At 44.4% G+C, this 19,231-nt stretch overlaps 1 long non-coding RNA gene across 1 annotated transcript; it reads right to left on the bottom strand.

Annotated features, from left to right (window-relative positions):
- Positions 1-5,992: 5,992 nt before the first annotated feature.
- LOC128335053 (uncharacterized) lies at positions 5,993-17,887 on the bottom strand. Its single transcript, XR_008311493.1, has 3 exons — positions 17,696-17,887; positions 9,819-9,995; positions 5,993-7,379 (listed from the first exon to the last, which is right to left on the bottom strand). It is a non-coding gene; the product is annotated as an uncharacterized LOC128335053 (long non-coding RNA).
- Between the last annotated feature and the right edge of the window lie 1,344 nt (positions 17,888-19,231).

Genomic DNA, 19,231 nt, shown 5'->3' with positions numbered 1-19,231 from the left:
CCCTCAAGGAAGCAGAGAGAGGAAATCAAGTCACTCAAATGCAGGTACAAATTCAGATACACGTTCGCCGCAAGGTATGCAACTGGAAAACTGAAACGTGCAGAGAGGCTGAGGTTTTTAAATGATGGCTGGCTGGGCCCAAAAGAAGCACACAAATGCATTACCTCGATAGAGCTCGTTTCAAATTGGCCAGTTGACAAACTAGCTTAGGGATGACTTCAGACTTGGAAGGTTGACTTCATTTGGTACCCGAACTCTGAGGTGGACCAGCGGAATCCAAGTGTCAAGTTTCCTTGGGGGCAGAGTCAGGTGCAAAACGATAGTTTGGCTGGTAGGGATGTTGCCAAAATTCTCTAAGGCTTGGCATTTTTGACACTCTCAGGGCCAATCCGCACATCACTGTGCCCCCTTTATGATGGCTTCTGGCATGTGGCGGAGAGCTGGTCTTGTAGTAGCAAGCACAAATTGTCCCCTTTGCTAAGTAGGGTCTGCCCTGGTTTCCATTTGGATGGGTGACTACATAAGAGTGCTGCCTGCTGTAAGAGATACCCCTTAGGGGATGGGACTGTAGCTGAGACATAGAGCATCTGCTATTCATGCAGAACAGCCCAGGTTCAATCACTCCCTGGCAGCATCTCCAAGTAGGGCTGGGAAAAGACTCCTGCCTGTAACCTTGGAGAGCTGCTGCCAGTCAGTGTAGACAATACTGAGTTAGATTGACCAAGGGTCTGACTCAGAATCAGGCAGCTCCCCATGTCCTTGGTGCTGACTTGGTGTCCTGCTTGGGGTCCAAAGGCAATTTCTTCTTGTCCAAGGTAGCTGGTTTCCTTTCCAACTCATGTTTGCCCACAACACATTTGTACAGATTGTTCATCAATATCCCTTCTTTATCTTGGAGAACACTTCGCACAGAAGACACAGCAGCCTTTTTAAAACATGGGCCCAGTTCTTATGTTAAAACCCTCCCACATGGAGGTTTCATAGGAAGCTGCCTTATCAGACCATTGGTCCATCTAGCTCAGTATTGTCTACCCAGACTGGCAGCGGCTTCTCCAAGGCTGCAGGCAGGAATCACTCTCAGGCCTATCTGGAGATGCCAGGAAGGGAACTGGGCACCTAGATGCAATTCCCAGAGTGGCCCCATCCCCTAAGGGGAAGCTCTTACAATGCTCACATATGTAGCCTCCCACTCAAATGCAAACTAGGGCAGACCCTGCTTAGGAACGGGGACAATTCATGCTCTACAGATGCACAGAGGAAGGGATAGATTTGCATGTTGACACCTAATCAGCTGGAACCCCCCTACCCACGTGATTTCCTCTCCCTCCAAAAGGGGGGGGCACATGAGATTTCATCCTGAAGACCAGGCATTGGCGTGGATGTCCTTGGCCCCCATGTGACTTCTGCCCAAAGACCCTGGCAGTGGGATTTTTAAGCACACAAGCTGGGATGCTGTGCTCCTTGATTTCTGTTTCTTCAGGGCTTCCTGTACGCCAAGGAGGGTCTAATTATAAATGTCACCTCTCTCGATACGATGCTGTATTTGCATGTGGTTAATGCTATTCTGGGCATCCTGACTGCTTTTTACTGTAAGGCCATTTGTGACTGTCCTGTGTGTCCTTTGAGCAAAGCCACAGAATGGGTTTACTGTCTTGTGCACAATAATATATTCTGTGCACAGTAGTATATATTGTGCACAATATCCCCAATAATATAATGTTTTATTGTGCACACTTGAGCAGCTGTTTGGGATGCTCTGCTTTTTTGGCTACCCCATCCCTGCAGCCCTGTTCATCCTTCACCTTGTCTCGGTTTCATTTGGCTCACCTGTGGCAAATATTTATACACCGCTTTCAACAAAAGTTTCCAAAGTGGAATACAAAGATATACATACATACATACATACATACATACATGCATACATACGGGCTCCCTTTCAAAAGGGCCCACAGTCTAACAAGAAAGAAAAGAACATGACAGACACCAGCAACAGCCACTGGAGGGATGCTGTGTTGGGGACGGATAGGGCCAGTTGCTCTCCGCCTGCTCAGTAAAGAGAATCACCACTTTTAAAAGTTGCCTCTTGGCTCAGTTTTTGGTGGGCTCCTTTTTCACTTGTGGGAGACTCAGCACCAGAGCTGCCTCACTGAGTTGATTAACTGGTTAGATGAATCAGCTAGGCACATGTTGATCACCTGAAAAGGTATCCCCGATGAATCAGCCAGCAACTTTTAAAAAGAACATGCACATTTTTTAATAAAGGGTTTTTTAAAAAAAATTGCAGATGGCAGGTGCCGTATTAAAAGGGGTATTCCCTCCTCTGTGAGAAAGAACAGAGAACATCCTCTTCTCAGATGATGCCATGGGTGCATCAGTGAAAACAAAGCATGCTTTTTCCCCTTTTTCTCATAAGCAAATGTAGAAATTAATGGTATATGAGAAAACTCAGATACTTAATCGACTACGATTTCTGCCAGCTGGCTGAAATACCTGAGACGCTCTTCGGGTGGGATGATTCAGAGCCAGTTCACAGAGCAATGTTTGTATGATGAAGTGAATATGGGTTGACCTTTGTCAGCGCTTTAGGTGGGTGTGGGGCCAATCCCTTGTTGCTGCCCCTTCTGCGTGGAACTCCTTCCCAGAACATCTGCATGATGCCACTCCTCGGACGGCCTTCAAAACCCCATGTGTTCTGTGAAACCTTGGCCATAGTCAAATGGGAGGAGAGCGGGTCTTGTGGCAGTTAGCATGAATTGTCCCCTTTGCTAAGCAAGGTCTGCCCTGGTTTGCATTGGAATGGGGGACTATAGGAACATAGGAAGCTGCCATATACTGAGTCAGACTGTTGGTCTATCTAGCTCAGTATTGTCTACACAGACTGGCAGCAGCTTCTCCAAGGTTGCAGGCAGGAGTCTCTCTCTCTCAGCCCTATCTTGGAGATGCTGCCAGGGAGGGAACTTGGAACCTTCTGCTCTTCCCAGAGCGGCTTCATCCCCTGAGGGGAATATCTTGCAGTGCTCACACATCATCTCCCATTCATATGCAACCAGGGCAGACCCTGCTTAGCTATGGGGACAAATCATGCTTGCTGCCACAAGACCAGCTCTCCTCTCAAGGAAGAGAAGCCGGGAAAGGTGAGGCTGAACTGCTCCCATTGGTTGTGGTGTCTTCGGTGAATCCATTCCCTGATCCAAGCCAGCTTTTGAATGGGGCTTTAGTTACTTGTATTCCAGTCCTGGAGTAGAGGCGGGGCTAACAAACAGCCAGCAGCAAGAGCACTGAAGGCAGACTGCCCTTGCCTCTTTTAATCCATTTCTTGATCCAGATTCCAGGCCAGCTTTTGAATGGGGCTTTAGTTACTTGTATTCCAGTCCTGGAGTAGAGGCGGGGCTAACAAACAGCCAGCAGCAAGAAGTGGTGCTAACAAGAGGCAGGGCTAACAAAACAGAGCTCTGAATAGCAGTCTGCACTGGCCTTTCTGTACATAATAACTGTTTCATTAAATGATTAACATTCCTGATACCACTCCACTGCCTTGTCCTTGCATATCACAGTTCTTCCCCTTGGGTTCAACAATAGGTTGGTATGCACGGAAATGCTTCCTGGGACTCGAGAGATGGTTCATAATTGTCACCAAGCTCTTTGGTTTTAACGGTGCTACTCTTGTTAATAAAGCAATAGTTAGCCTGATGTTTGCCTGAATCTTTGGAGAAGGGCAGCATAGAAATATTTAAAAATAAGTAAATACATCCTGCACAGCTTGTCTATCCATAGCTAGCTCAGCTTTTCACATGGGGTAATCAACACAGGGCGATATGACGTATGTTACATAGAATTGGGGCAATCCTAGCCTCTGCTTGGGCCTGGTTCACACAATTATTCAAATCTAGGTTTAATGTAGGTTACTAACCTAAACATGGTTGTGTGAGCCCACACCAAGGTGGGAACCTCAGATTCATTTCGGGCCATAAGCCACCTTGGCATTAGTGTGACACACTAATGTGGGTAATCCACATTAAACCGCAATTCAAATGATTGTTGGTCCAGGCCTTACATATGAGCCCAAGAAGAAGCAGACCCAGATAGCAGAATACAGATGTAGTTGTCCTGTTGTTAATGGTATGTAGGGATTAGTGTTTGATTTAGCATTGTCCTATGCAGGGGCGTAACTATAATAGGGCAAGGGGAGACAGTTGTCTGGGGGCCCACTGCCTTGGGGGGCCCCCCAGAGGCAAGTCACATGACTGACTCCCCCAGCCATGCACCCGCCCGGGCTTCCTTCAGTTGTATTCATCCTCCGAAATGGATGTGAGTGTTAAGACCTGGAGCTACCAGGACAGCATGTCTTTCTCTGGTACCATTAAATGACTTGTATCACCCACAATTTACAAAACCTTTTAAAGTGAGGCAGGGGCCCATTTTAAAATCTTGTCTCTGGGCCCACTCCAGCCTTGCTACGCCCCTGGTCCTATGCACGGATTCCAAACATCTGAGAATCATATTTAGAAGAATAATATGACGGACATAAATTAGTACCTCCATTATTAAAAGAAAGAACTTGGCAAAGAGCTGGGGATTCGCTAGGCAACTTTTTGCACACTACTAGTATTTGAGGTTGATTTTAAAAAATTTTTTTTTTAAATTGCAATGAACACAGTTGGCCATTGTGTACACTGTTTATGCATTTTATAGTGTGCCAAGTCTACGTATGTGTTAAATGCTAGAAGACGTTCCATTTGGAAAACGAACAATGTTGCATGTTTGTGGCAAAGGCCATCGCTGGAAGATACAAGGCTGGCTTCTGCTCGTTGGTGGCTGGTTTTGTAAATAAAGTTTCATAACGACTTGAGCTTCTGTGGTTGTTCGGTACTGTGGAACTTGAACCTCCGATGTGTTCGGGCAGACCCATAAAGAGTTCACTGCAAGATATGGCAATGATGACAATTCGCATAATTGGCTGGAAAATAAAACGATTAGGCAAAACTCTTGGAGGGTAAGCCCTTCAGTGGTTATATGTTATGAGATACGGGACCGGGTCTCATGATCCGTGAGACCCGGTTTGGTGGGGTGAGCGGGGAGGGAGCCTTGGGCGGCCAGATCGGCCGTCCACACGATTGCTGGCTCCATGACGGAGCGGTGGGGGCTGGGGGGAGCGGGGGCCAATTGGCGCCCGCAAGCTGCAGCATGCCCTGTGCGAGCGTGCAGGGCATGCTGACGAGACCCCCGGAGCCGGGAGGCAGCTTTTCACCTCTCACTGCCAAGCCTGTCATACAGACTGAGGGAGTGATGGGCTGAGCCTGAGCATCTAGCTAGGCACTCACATAGACAGGAAGAGCGAGGGATGCTGCCTGACACCCTTCCCCCTCCCCTGCTGGAGAGGGGGCCAATGGCGTAGCACACAAGTGAGTCAAGGGAGGCAGGGGAATTCTGTATGCCCCATGTACAACCTACGAGGCTTCCAAGTACTCCTATGAGGTCAGGCAAGTATAATTAAATGTCAAGGATAATAGCATTTATATTTAGATTAAATATTATGGTAATTAGTATTTAATTAGTATTTAGGACACCGATTCCTAAAGTGAAGATGAACGTACAGATGTATTAATTCGTTGATGGTTATCTGCTTGTTAGCTGTATTTTGGTTATTCAAAGGCTGTAATAAAGTCATTCATTCATTCATTTATAGCTTGCCAGTCACGTGGAGAGGAGGAGGGAGGGATGCTGCCTGACACTCCTCCCCTCCCCAGGTAGAGAGGGAGCCAATGGAATCGCATTCCAGTGAGTCAAGTGAAGCAGGATGGTTCTGTGTACCCTGTGTACCTCTACAAGGCTCCCAAGTACCCCCAGGGGACTGGGAGCAGACCTCTGCCTAAGACCTTGGGGGAAATCCCCGGGTTAGATGGATTAAGAGACCGACTCAGTATAAGGCAGCAGATTTGGATGTTCAGTTCAGTTTATTTATTTACGGTCATCGACCAAAAGTAAAGCCCAAAATTACAAAGGTTGCAATAGCAAAAGACGGACAAACAATATCACAATAGCAATTAGAGTGGTACCAAATTGTCATCGCAGCAGTCTCATAAACAGTCCGAGCTCCCCTTTGAATCAGTCAAGGAGCTGCGCACCCTAATGGCTATATAACAAAATTTCGCCACGGTATAAGAAATAAAAGAGTCATTATCCGCAAGTAAAAATTTAACTAGAAAATCATCAGAATGTCCAGGGAATCTAGTCAATAAGGGTGAAACCAGACAGTGCCTAAAATCCCGATAGAAACTGCAGTACAATAAAATATGAGCAATAGTTTCGATTTCACCGGAGCCGCAAGGACAAAGCTAAGCCTCCATGGGTAGATGTTGAAACTTCCAGGTGAGCAAAGCTGAGGGGAAAGCATTAAAACGGGCTCTCGAGACGGCCCAGTGCAATTTAGAAAAAGTAATAGATGTCAAATACAGTGCAGAAGAAGAACCCGACCCGATCTTTAATGATCTATAGAATGCAGGCAGACAAGTCACCTCATTCTGCAGCTCAATATCCTCCTCCAGTGGCTGACGGACCATGTTTTTTGCTCTCACAAGGTCCATTTCAAGTAAAGAGTCTGGAGTTAATCCAAGGAAAAGGAGTTTATTGACTATCTTCAAACACCAAGACGGCTGGGGCGTGACCGATAGAAATTTGGGTACAAGTCCTACTAGTTGAAGATGAAGTTTCAGCCAATAACAAATGATTAACAGCCAAGCCCTAGTTTCTACCTTTAATAGACCAGCCTCCTGGCAAATCACCACATGGGCAGTGCACCTAGGTGCCCGATTTGGATACTCTCTGCCCTCCCTAAAGGGTGCCTCTGTTCAGATTGCAGTCAGATTTCCCATGCCCCTCAACACAGCTGCCTTTGGGGTGGCTTGTTGGCACAGCTCCCGATTAGATCAAGCAGGTCACAAAAGAATTGCTCTCAATCACTCTGATGTTCTTGTTCATTTGTAGCCAAACACAAAGAAAAGAGCGGCCGTTGCTTTTAATGAGGGTCTGTCTGCCCCGTGGCAACTTCTGGAGTGATTATCTCTGGCAAGCTTAGACGTCAGCCTTCCGGTGTTGAGACTTCTCTTCTGCAGGCAGGATCTGCTGTTTAATTTTTAATTTTTGCACAGCACCTAGTGATTTTAGACTATATATCTCTGGTGCGGAGTCCCTCGGTGCCGTACAATAGCTAGCTATCTAATGAGCAGAGGAGATGACGCTTTTATAAGTGATAATAATAGGAGCTGATTATATATGTCGGTTTCCTACTGTGATTTTCCTTTGAGGTTTCATATCTTGAATTTTCCTCATGACTGTATCCATTTTAATTGGCAGCTTTTAATTGTGGGAAGACCCTGTGGCTGAAAAAGGAGGACAGAAATGGAAAAAACAGATCTATAAACAACATGAAAAAAATCACCTCCCTCATTCATATTTTTGGGTATTAGCATATTACGAGTAAATGGGGAAACTACCCCGTGGCTTTGGAATAGGCTCCCTGCTGAAATGAGAGCATCTCCTTCTCTGTTTGCTTTTCGGAAGACCCTTAAGACACATTTGTTTTGGCAGGCTTTTAACTGAAATGAATTTTAAACTGCTTAATTTGTTTTTATCAGACTGTTTTTACTGTATTTTTGTAAAATTGGAACTGTTTTTATCTTGTTTTGCATTGTGTTTTAAATTTTGTACACCGCCTAGAGATGTGTATATCAGGTGTTATAAAAATAGGATAGATAGATAGATAGATAGATAGATAGATAGATAGATTCCTCTTTCCCAAATCCTCCTTAGTGTGTCCCGGTTGGCGTGGTCGTCCAGCGGAGCATGATGATGCTTAATTTGCAGGGGAGCGCCCTCCAAAGGCCTTTAGGTCCAGGCTCCAAAATTACCTAGGTGCACATCTGTAGATAGATAGTAGGGAAACCCAAAGAGAAAACCCACAAGGAGGTAGCTCTTCCTTGGGAGAAGACATAAGTATTGGGAGGCAGAAGGTGGTGATGGCATCAAAAAGTTTAGCCCATGCATGCAGTTCAGGAAGGAAGGAGGGGAAAAAATTCATTTGGTAAATAATTTACTGTTGGGGGGAAAAAAAAATTTATCAGGAGCAACCAGACCTCACCACCAACCCTTCTTTTTTACAACCTGTCAAAGATCATGGTATAATTTCCCCCACTAGGGGGAGTAACCACACTGTAATATTCAAAACGGCTTATATTACAGGCTATGCCCGAGCACTGGTGAATGCTGACCTTCACATGCAAACGCAGAAAACTCCAGATAAGCGTTGTGCATGCCAAAACACATAGGTGTATTTCCCAGGGTTGATAAAAAAATAAATGATTTGAAAATTTTAAAAAATGGATTTTAAAAAAATTTAAATAGGATTTTTTAATAAAATAAATAAATCAGATTTTTAAAAAATTAAATTGATTAAAAACCAGTTCATAAAGAACCTAACTCAAAGGTAAAGTGAAATAAGCACACTAAAGTAAAGTGTGCCATCGAGTTGGTGTCGACTCCTGGTGACCACAGAGGCCTGTGGTTGCCTTTGGTAGAATACAGGAGGGGTTGACCATTGCCTCTTCCCGCTTAGTATGAGATGATGCCTTTCAGCATCTTCCTATATTGATGTTGGCTGATATAGGTGTTTCCCATAGTCTGGGAAACATACCAGTGGGGATTCGAGCCGACAACCTCTGACCTGCTAGTAAAGTCATTTCCCCACTGCACCATTACGCAGCGAGAGGTCAAAGAGATCATCATGCATATTAATCATAACTTCTAATTATATTCTATGCACATGTTAACAGCTATATATGGGGATCAGAGATAAGAGACCTGATCAGTCATATTCTGCAGGGAATGTTTCACACAGCTGGCTTTACCGTGGGTTTACTGCGAGGGTTTATTGAGAGTTTGAAGTTGCCCCCAAAAACCAGACACAAAAAGTGGATTCCCCCCCCACTATAAATCAGGCTACACTCTCAGCTGCAATGAAAAACCCAAATTGTGTGTGAAGTGCTCCCTGATAGCTTGCAGGGACTTTGGGATAAATTTGACTGATATGTAAATACAAACCCTCCATTCCAGAGGAAGTGTGAGCTAATAGCCCTCTGTGAAAAACACACAGGTGGTATACCTGCAGCACACACACACACAAAGTCAAGCCCCCTACAAGAACAAAGACAAAGGTCAATGAATGAATAGAGGATTTGGGGGGATGGAGCAGATCTGAGCAAGGAGGAGGAGTCCTCATATAAATGCATGAAATAGGGAGTAGAATAGAAAGTGAAACCAAAAGTGAACAGAGCATATCCTTGCAGTCCGGAGGAAATGTTTTCCAAGTGTATCCTCCACCCCACCAACTTTATTAGAATAACATTTACAGTGCAGAACAAAATTAATCCAAACACAAACAGCAAAACATCATATGACAAACCCCGATTCATCAATCCATCCACATTCTAATATTATCTAGGGTAAAAAGACAACCATAATTCTCCCGATTGGTATAGAGAATGAAATCTGACCATATTACATAAAAAGAGTTATTTGCGGTCTCATTTGCACGGGACCAAATAATATGGGTTAACTTTTCTGAGATCGCAATATGCCATAGATGCTTATACCCGATATCCATTGACACAGTTTGATTTTCCCAGTGCTTAGCTATAGCTAACCATAAACACCACTATTTATTTATTTTTTGATAACACATCAGTATTGACTCCATAAAATATATTTACTAATGGGCATAATCCTATTTTCTGATTTGTGATCTTGCTTATCTTTGTGAATACCTCTGACCCAAAGTGTAAGACCCTGCAGGTCCACCAAAGATGAAAATAGATTCCCTTCATCCCACAACCACTCCAGCAAGGTGAGGAACAGTCTTTATTGTTGAATGGAAACATCTGTCATGTCAGCAGGCCATAAGAGAGACCCCATTTGGGAATATTTTAATGAAGTTCCTGTACCTGTGGGCAAGAAAGGCACGTGTGAGAAATGCAAACAGTGCAACAGCGAAATGCAAGGCTTGTCTGAATGAAACGGTATGATGAGAAGTGTGTGCCTACCTTCTAAAAATGAAACCTACATGCATCTCTAAATATGTGTGGAGGTTATATTAGACAACCAGAATGCACTGTTATAGACAATGATGATTAAATAGAATCTTTCTGACTAGTAATTTAAATTGTGATTCAAATCATTAAAATAGAGTCCTTCCGGGAAGTGATTTAAATAAATTTGATTTAAATCAAATCAACCCTGACATTCACCAGCGGAGGCTGACGATGACATTTAAGAGACTCCTAACGTGCTCAGGTACTTCCTGAGTTTCAGACAACTGCAAGATTTGTCTGTGATCGTCAACATTCTCAAGGAAATGTGAATAGTCACCACTTTCTACATACTTGAGTTTCTCTTCACAACAACCCTGTGAAGTAGGTTAGTCTGAGAGAGAAGTGACTGGCCAACTAGTATCATGGTTGAATGGGGATCTGAACTCAGGTCTCCTCAGTCCTAGTCCAGCACTCTAACCACTACACCACAATGACTCTCTCATTAGCTATCATTATCTCTATTATCTATGTAATAGGTACATAGATACTCATCACCTAGTAACAATAACATTAATGACAGATTAACATTGACAACAAACTTTAAAACCCATCTCTCTCTCCATATTACCTATTCCGATTAAGCACACATGTTCTGTCGGACGTTGCTTGCTGTTAAACAAGACTTAGCAACACTTAAAGATGTCAAATCATTTGAATCAGATAAAGGGTAATTTACTTAAAAATTCTCCAGCATTTTAGATCTTTGACATAACACAATAATTTCAGGCTTAAGTATATATCATTGTAGGGTTCGGAGCGATGGTCCCCACTTTGAACCACATCAGCATTACATGGTTTTGTGGCAGAGGGTGTTCTGTCCACCTTCACCGGGCTGTTTTTGCCTGTACTTTTTCATTTCAGTCACAAAATGCTTACTTGTGCAGAGCTTGGGAGTCCCAAGTAGGTAGAAACCACTGACTAATTGGAGAGTGGTCCCATTTTGCTTCCAAACTGATAGGCACTCAGTCACCTGAGTTTGTTGTGCAGCAGGGAAATGCTTGACAAACAAGCAGAAGGTTGCTGGTTCGAATCCCCACTGGTATGTTTCCCAGACTATGAGAGACACCTATATCGGGCAGCAGCGATATAGGAAGATGCTGAAAGACACCATCTTGTACTGGAGGAGGCAATGGTAAACCCCTCCTATATTCTGTCAAAGAAAACCACAGGGCTCTGTGGGCGCCCGGAGTCGAAATCGACTCGATGGCACACTTTACTTTTACTTTATAATGCAGTCACCTTTCACCTAATTCAGATCTCTTTAGCAGATGCTTTCTGTCCAGGAAACAGTCAAATGACAAATTAGAACCAGATTCTTGAGCAAGAAGCCTTAGCAATGCCGATCAGCATGTTTACCGGGTAATATGGACATGCAATAGGAAAGTCCTCATCTCTATATTGCTAGTTTTAAGGGGATACATTGTCCCTCCACAAACACACCTTTGATCCAAACACGACCTAAGCAAAGGTCTTGGTTTCTTAACAACGAGAACTTTTGCAAGAGCAGCTAGAATAATCCCTCGTTAGGAAACGGTCGCCTCAGCTAAAGTCAACGTTGATTCCAAAGATAAGAGACTCTGTATGTTTGGCCAAAAAACTGAAGTTCAGCATCTTGGAGGCCTTTTCTGACCCGGGAGATGAGGAACGTCTGGTTCTAGGTCAGATTCATGACAGTCAGATGAGGAAAGAACAGACCTCTAAGATCAAATATGGAGATCCTAATCCTGACCTTACCTTACAGGGTTGTTGACTACAACAGGATAGGTCACACTTTTATTAGTACCAATCAAAACAACATACAAGTTGTGAACAGCAAGCTTCCCAAAAGCTTCTAAGTTTCTTTTTTAGATTGTGAGCCCTTTGGGGACAGGGGGACATTTAATTTTATTCATTCATTCATTCATTCATTTCTATGTAAACTACTTTGGGAACTTTTGTTGAAAAGCGGTATATAAATATTTGATGTACAGGCATGGAGCCAGCCAAATGGTGGCCGGTGTCTGGCCCCACTCGGTGGCCCCTCTAGTGATGCCCCATGTGCGTGACATCCAGAGAGCCCCGAACAAGTTCTCCCCTGCCCACGCCCAGGCTCCGAAGAGCCCCGAGAGAGTTCTCCCCCATCCATTTCAGGCAGTGTTCCGGAGCCCGAGCCACACAGCACTGCGGGCTTTGGCCGCCTTTCTCATGGGTGGCCCTGGTTCTTTGAACCCGTTTGCACAATGGTGGCTCCACCCCTGGTACTGGTATTCGATGTTATTTTGATTGATTCTAATAATGTTGCTGTGTGGCTTTTGGTTTCCAACAAGAGTTCACATGACCATATGGGGGTGGGCTGGAAGGCATAACAGCTCCTGAGCAGATGGGTTCAAGGAACCCAGGCCGTTGCCCCTAAGGGGCCACGCCTGGTGCCCCAGACATGCCCCCTCATCTGACATCAGAAGTGGGGGTGGGGCTAAGCGCTCCCTGCGTCTGACTTCAGATGCAGGGCGGGGGACGGGGCTAGGGGGCTGCAGTGGTGGTGGCAGAACCCAGGCTGCCACTGGCCTCCCGCCTCCATCCCGGACTACGGCTGCTATGCCCTGAAAACTGGGCAAGGTTTCTGGGCAAGGTTCCTTTATTTGATTTGCAACACTACTGAAAAGTTACATTACGAATCCGAGACGCATACATGAGGCTTACACAGGGTTATACTCGAACAACAATACCTACATATATGAGCTTACAAGTAATACAACTACAATAACTGAAGCGTGAGGATAGAGATGTGTCTCATGTGATGGGAGGATCTACATCAATGGTCTGTTTCCACCTCTGCTCCCATTTCCCTTTAGATAAGGTACATTTCTCTTTCAGGACAAAGCCATGCAACAGCTTCCATGCCAATAGCGCAGTCTTATTCGCATGGACCACCCGATCTTGCCTAATCTCGAGGTTTCTGTGAACAAACATGGCATATGTCTCATAAAGGTTAACCACCCATAAGACACACGTAGGAACTTTCCACCTACACACGTAGGAACTTTTTCAAGAAAACTGGGAAGCAAAGGTAAGTGGGTTCACACAACCAGAAGAGCAAGGTAGGAGAGCTCTCTTCCCCTCCTACAAACGTTTAGAATAGGAGAGCGAATTTTGTTTATTCATTTACATTTATGTAAACCGCTTTGGAAGTTTTGTTGAAGAGCGGTATATAAACATTCCTCATATTCGTAGCCGTAGAGGATCTGGGTTAACTCTAGTTCGAAGAACCTGGGCTGGAGGCATTTTAGTGAGTTCATTAAAATGGGGGGTAGCCCCACTTTGAACGTGCTTTTGATTATGGCGTGAACCAGCCTAATGTCTGTGAAGCACTTGGATTTCCCAGAAGTACTGCATGAAGGCAGGGAGAGGAGCTTCTGATTTGCGGTGTGCTTTTTGTTTACATGTGTGCACTGATAAATTATCTTCTCTACTGCTAGAAGGTATTTTACTTCCAGTTCCAGCTACCCATTTCTTTTATAGGGCAAGCCCTTGCAAATTGCTTCTTAACCCATCTTTGATGCCTCCGCTGTGGCCCAGGGCACTTGCTCAGAGTTTAGAGCACAGCTTGGAACTGAGTTCGCATCATAGCCGAATGCTGGAAGCTTTGGGACGTAAGCAGAAGGAGATGCATCTCGGAGCTTCCAGGGATGGTGTTGTCATGACAACAGAGCTTTTTACTCTGTCTCTCTGCATTATTCAGACACCAGAGCATTTAATTAATGCACGGATTCCTTTCCCTCCATTGCCCCAGACTTAATATTGATTCAGCTCTGACTATAAAGACACCTAGGCCTTCCTTCCAAGAAGTAGTTGTGCTAGGGACAACTACCACAGAGTACACTGTACGTTCGTTATGACAAAGAGGAGAGAGGGGATATAAATATACTCCACAGATTTATGTACTGCATTTATATATTGCCTTTTGTCTGTAGACGCAAGGTGATTTGCATCATCATTCAGCACAATGGGCTAGTTCACACAATCATTCATTGGGTAGGAAAAGCATCCTTCATGTTGGAGATAAAGCTCTTGCAGCATTGACACGTTATGCCTTCTGTCCTACTAGGGGTGTGCACAGATCCACCAGCAGCGGTTCGGTTCAAATTCTAATCAAATTCTAACTGAACCGCTGCTCCGTGAACCGATTCATTAGAACCCAAAGGGCGGTTTGGTTCCTCCACGTGAACCGGGTTGAACTGGTTCAGCTCGGTTTAACCAGCTTGGGATGCTTGTAAAGGGGAATCCGGTAAGGGTGCCAAGCATCAGGGATCCCTAGCGACGAAAGTTGGGTTGAAAAGGATGGGCAGCGAGGGCAGGCAGGAGATCACCTTAGTCGCGGTGGCTCCATAGCAGCGGCATCACCTCTAGGCCCTTATGGCATCCCCCATCAACGGGGCCGGCAGGGGCCTGGTGAGCATGGGCCATCAGGGGCAAATTTGTTTGGTGAACTTGGTCCCTGCCAGCCCGTATTGATGGGGGGAGTGCCGGTGGGGCTTAGAGGAGCTGCCACCAGCCCACCACCACCACCGTGGTGTGGCCGCAGGTAAGGTGACCTCCTGCCCGCCCCTTTCAACTTTAGTCACTAAAGTGTTCCTATTGACCACAGAGATAGAAAGCAAGGGTCTTCCTTTTTGTTTGCCCACTCTTGGTGTCTCTTTCTTTGTCCTGGCTTCTGATGGGCAGATTGATACACTCAGATCTCCACCTCCTCTTTGTACCTGCTTTCTGCATACACCCCCCGCCCCCACCCCAACCTTTCTTCCTTCCTTGTTCTGCTCTCGCACTACGAAGACATAAAGGTCAGGGACACAGGCTTACGATCTTATATAACTTCCTTAATAAATCTGAACAAGTTTTTGGACCTTAAATATCTGCCTCAAGGTACTCTTAATGAGCTTGGTTCTTCTGATGCATGCTTTCTCTCTTATAATTGGGATCCTTGAAATCCCTTCCCTGCAGCCCCACCCACCTTCAGGAGCTTTGCACACTCCTGTTTTTGTGATTGTGGGTGTCTGACCAATTAGTTGAAAATTGGTGTTAAAAATCACATCCCCCCCACTTTTGGTATGTAAAAAAAAAAGCCCACCCCACCGCCAATCACCAGCAATCATATGGTCATGTTTTTTAGGTTGTGAAAATGCCTTTCCAAGGTCACCTTACAGAACAGAATTAGCCACATCATTATTGATAATGAGATTTAATATGCGTGTGATGACAGCCATCTTGATAATGTCATTGCAGCCAAGCCCCACACATGCAAGAGTGACACCATGGTAATCCTCCATCTATAGAGGATTTCAAAGCAAACAATACCATCTGTATAAATTTCTCACAAACTTTGCCATGAAACAACACGCGCTCCCAGACTGAGAGTTCGTGAGCTGCATGTTGCAGGGTTGATATGGCCTGAAAGTCAGTGATAATGATGCCATTCTGAACCACTGCTTCTTATGGCAAAGGGATATCTAGACATCTCCTGGTTTGTATGTATGGCTATTTTGCTGACTGTACATAGTAAATAAAGTTGTGCCGTCGAGTTGGTGTCGACTCCTGGCGACCCCAGAGCCCTGAGGTTGTCTTTGGTAGAATACCAGAGGGGTTTACCATTGCCTCCTCCCGCACAGTATGAGATGATGATGCCTTTCAGCATCTTCCTAGATTGCTGCTTCCCGATATAGGTGTTTCCCATAGTCTGGGAAATATACCAGTGGGGATTCGAACCAGCAACTTCTTGCTCCCTAGGCAAGTTACTTCCCCGCTGCGCCATTAGGTGGCTTTGCATAATAAACAGAGGGGGAATATTACAAATTGGACATTATTACTCATTTTGGATGGAGGATTTTCCATAATAAGGCAATTAATTATACTACCATCATGATGCCCAGAGGCCTTACTCCGTCTTAGCACATTGAACAGAATAGTTAATACCACCTGGGAAATTGGAAGCAATACCCCCTCACAAGTGGTCTTGGAACACAACATGGAAACTTCAGGATTAATTACCACACACAAAGACGGAGCACAGATGGCACCAGCTTAACAGTGACTTATTCAAATACTCTATTAAAGGGATTTTCAGCTCACAAAATAAGAATGCTTACTCTTGAGTTGCGGTGCACAATTAGGGCACCACACAGAGAAATTGTAGCTCTGAGAGATCAAAAAAGAAAGTCAGTTTTTTCAGGGGAGGAAGCTGGTGGAACAAACCATGCAGCAATAACACGTGATTAGTTTGCAAGAATATGATAGAGATTTTAAAAGGGTGTGGGAAAACTGAGTACTTTCTTTGTCTTTCTGTTTCCGCCTTCCTCCCCTCGTCAGTAACTGTGACCTCAAAAAAGCGGCTTTTATCAGACATGCTGTTCAATGGTTGCTTAAATGTGTACATTTTAGTAGATGTCATTTTAACTATGCTCGTTCAGCATGAAAAAAACACCCACAGCTGGAGACTTTAGGTTTTCCTGGAAGTTACTTGGAGACAGTAAAGGTAAAGGTAAAGTGTACCGTCAAGTCAATTTCGACTCCTAGCACCCACAGAGCCCTGTAGGGTTTTTTTGGTAGAATACAGGAGGGGTTTACCATTGCCTCCTCCCATGCAATATGAGATTATGATGCTTTTCAGCATCTTCCTATATCTCTGCTGCCCGATATAGTAGCAGCGGGGATTCGAATCGGCAACCTTCTGCTTGTTAGTCAAGCATTTTCCTGCTGTGTAAACTGGAAATCCCATAATGCTGTTGTTTAGTCACTTTTCAAACTAGAACATAGGACACCTTACACAGTTCATAGAACTAATCAGCACAAGTTGCTTCTCTAATTGCTTGTATCTTATGGTCCAATGACTGCATCCTTTGAAGCCTTATTAATTAGACAGAACTGCAAACTGTCTAATTTCTAGGATTTTTAACAGATAAACGCTCAGCAAGCTGTGCGGTTCTTTAAACTTAGCATACACTGACTCATCGGGGTTGAAACACAAGTGTGAACTGCATGGATGTCTAAGACGTTTAATCTGAGCAATAATTAATTTCAGTTGCCAGTCAGGTACTTCCCACGCAACTGAAATGCAACAGTGACAGAATATCAGGATTCAAAGGAGCTACAATTGTACCTAGTCAAAATATAATTAATGCAAAGCATACAGTCTGATCGATTCAGCATTATAATATAAAATGCATACATTACCATCCACCCCCAATACTCTCCTTCTGAAATTCTGTATTTTAAAGCACATAAATCAATGCACATGGATAGGAACCTTGTATAGCTGTACATTCATTCATCAAATAACTCTAAGCAGGCTATCCAAACGGAATCAGAATTACTCAGATCTACAATGGGAAACATTTCAATTTCCAGTGCTGCAAAATAACATGCTTGGCAACAAATGACACTCCAGCAATCCATAATGGTTTGGCCTTTTCCAATACCCATTTAATTGAAACCCTATCTGCCTCCAGCACAGAGTGTCGAAGCAGGTTCTCCTTAAGCCTGATTTTGCAAGTACAGTGAAAAATCTGTACAAATCCACTTACCCACATGAGCATTCGTGTTACAGTAATCCTTTTTTTTTTTTTTTAAAGTACAAATCCATCTGCTCCCTTGCAGCAATGCCATACCACTTCAGGAACATGTTTGCATGTTTAATTTTTTTTTAAATGAAATACTGTATACGCCCTCTCTTCAGCACATGCAGTAATATTTCATTTTGCTTTCCTTGTCAAAATGTTCCCCTAGGAGCCAAATCGCGTAGCCCAGAAGCTGCTTGTGTGTGAGCCAGTCTAGTCAATTTCACTCTTCCATGAACCAGAGGAAGTGGCTGTAATTAGCAACAGGAAAACATAGCAGACCAGCTCCTGGCTATACACACTGCCAGCTTCCCTTCTCATTATGTTTGAACAGTTACCACTTCTACCAATGCTGGACCAAGGCTGGTGCCATGACAATTTTAAGGATGTGTCACTAACCAAAGTGACACATAAATATGGCCTAAAAGCCAGATAATCCTTGCATCCTGTTCTTGTTTTGGACAAGTTATCTGCACAAGCATAGCACAAAATACTGACTTAAATTTAAGAGTTGTATCATATTTAAACAGAAAATGTTAGACTCAGATTCATATTGGTTTTTTGAAGGGGAGTATTTTTTACACACTCACTCACTCCATTTAAGGAACATCCCCCATTTCTCCTGCACTACTCCCATCATGTTTAACTGCAGGATCAATTGATAAAAAGAGAGAGGAAACCTCCCCCCTTCCCTAGAGGCAGCAGAATTATGTTTGCAGAATATATCTGCATGCGCGCGCGCGCACACACACACACACACACACACACACACACACGTAATTTATGCAGGTTGAAGAATCCAACTTTTCTTAGAGCAGAATTTCTTTCGCATTCCTTCAAATTCCGTTTGTGACATATTTGTGCCTGCTACTGCTCTGGCAGTATTTTTTGTGACTCCTGTTCTGGGACTTGATAGCTGTTTCCGCATCCAATTATCTGGAAACCTGGGTATCAGCCACCTGCTCATCTGAGTGGATCACCAATTCCCATGAGCTAGTCCTCTCTCTTCACTCATTTGCCCTAGTTACTGAGCAAACTCCTGCTGCTCTCACGTATATAAAAATCAACCAGACTGTACTGTGGATAAAATTAAAGTAACCCGCTTCGCGCAGAGGCAAATGTTATGAAACAAAATGCCAATGTCTGGCTTGCTTTATATAGAAAGTAAACTGAGCAACCGTTTTGAGGGGAGATTAGCCATTTCACAGGCAACAGAGGCACCGCAGTTCTACAGACAAGCTATGATGGCTGCAGCTACACCAGGGCTTTCTGATTTCCATTGTCAGCTCTGAACAGGACCTTCCCAATTGCCAGCGTTGTTGTTGTGTTGGCTTGTACCCTCTTGAGATAGGGACATAGGAAGCTGCCATATATGCAGAAGGTCCCAGGTTCAGTACCTGACATCTCCAGGTAGGGCTGGGAAAGACTCCTGCCTGGAACCTTGGAAGGTGTGTACAGAGTGCTGAGCACTTAGGAAGCTGCCATATACTGAGTCAGACCATT

This window comes from Hemicordylus capensis, chromosome 10, assembly GCF_027244095.1.
Source record: "Hemicordylus capensis ecotype Gifberg chromosome 10, rHemCap1.1.pri, whole genome shotgun sequence".
Classification (NCBI taxonomy): Eukaryota; Metazoa; Chordata; class Lepidosauria; order Squamata; family Cordylidae; genus Hemicordylus; species Hemicordylus capensis.
Note: the sequence above shows the minus strand (reverse complement) of the source record. Positions and strands in the feature narration are given on the sequence as shown.